This window comes from Brassica oleracea, chromosome C3, assembly GCF_000695525.1.
Source record: "Brassica oleracea var. oleracea cultivar TO1000 chromosome C3, BOL, whole genome shotgun sequence".
NCBI classification, from domain to species: domain Eukaryota; kingdom Viridiplantae; phylum Streptophyta; class Magnoliopsida; order Brassicales; family Brassicaceae; genus Brassica; species Brassica oleracea.
In genome coordinates this window covers 48081406-48082851 of record NC_027750.1, presented here as the reverse complement: position 1 = coordinate 48082851, position 1446 = coordinate 48081406, and positions in this window count along the sequence as shown.

Genomic DNA, 1446 nt, shown 5'->3' with positions numbered 1-1446 from the left:
GAGTTATTGGAGCGGTGGTCGCTCAATTGTTTCGGCCTTGCATGAAGGCTGTGCTCAGCTTTGTAGCCAAGGACGTTGTTGCCAAAGGATTAGACCATGACACTTTCGTGCTGTCAATAAGGTCAAGTTGGTTAGAATCATCCTTAAAGGGGATGCTGTAACCTAGTCCGGCTTCGAAGGAAAGGCGTAATTGGGCGAGTGACGAATGGCGTTTATCGATATTGATAGGCCGAGTATGCCCATGGTGGTAGAAAACGTTTTTCCACTTTAGGGTTAATTTATACGATGAAAGTTTTGTATAATGTTTCTTTTATTCGTATGGAAGTTGTTTCCTTTGTTTCCGAGGGAGATAAAGCCTAAGAAGCTTGATATAGAGCCCGTGCGGGGTCAGTTTCGGGGTGATTTCCTGCTCGGACGTGACCAAGCGGAATGAGAGCGGATGCCAGTGAGTCGCGGGGCTAAAGAATGAGACCTTTCAGATCCTGGTGCGAGGAAGTAGAGTTTATATTGGTCATCCAATGTCGGATCATACAACTTGGTTTTTGCTATAAGGAAAGTACTTTTTCGTAAATCTTGTTACGTTTACTTTTGAAAGTTACTTCGTATGACATGATCTAATTATACGAAGGATTTTTTGCGTAAGTAACGGGCGACCGGTTTTTACGAATTTATTAAATTGACGCGACGTATGGAGATGTCAAAAATAAAGATGTTTCCGCTGATTTTTGAGAAACGTTTCCGCTTTTGTTTTAATTCTTCAGTGAAAGTTTCTTTTAGTCACTCATGGAGTTTTACCAAAGGTTATTTCACCGAGATCTAGTCGCGAAACGTTTTTGCAGGTTTTTTGAATGAATCAGTTAAATAGCGATAGACTTAGTCGACGAGGGGGGAGGGCGTGATCTCTTTGTCGTATTTTCTGTTACTTTTGTTCTTGATTTTGCTTTGTCGCAAATGTTTTTGATGTTTTTCCGTGAGTCGGTTGGTTCAACGGAAAATGAGAGTGATGCTTTGATGCCTGAAGATTTCTCGTATAATGATTCTTATACGAAACTCGTTTTATCAAATCGGAAAAGATCTTCATGACTTCAGCAAAACATCGACTTTCATTCTGAAGTTTGGCAGAGGTTTTCTAAACGAATGATTGCGATGATAGATGCTGTATAGTCTTTGAGAATTTTTCCAAGATGGTTTGGATCAGTTCCTAGCGTTTAGATTAATCTCAGATTGTCGTTTGCTTTTAGGATGATCTTGACGAGACACCGCATTGTATGAATATTTTTTTGCATATTTCTTCGAGAGTTTGCTTTGTCGAAAGCGTTTTCTTGTCGAAAGCGTTTTTTTGATCTTGACGAGACGTCGCATTGTTTGAATATGTTTTTGAAGTAAGGGAGTATACGAGTAGTATACGCACCTAGTCCGTCCCTTTTTTCTCGAGGAATAGAATGA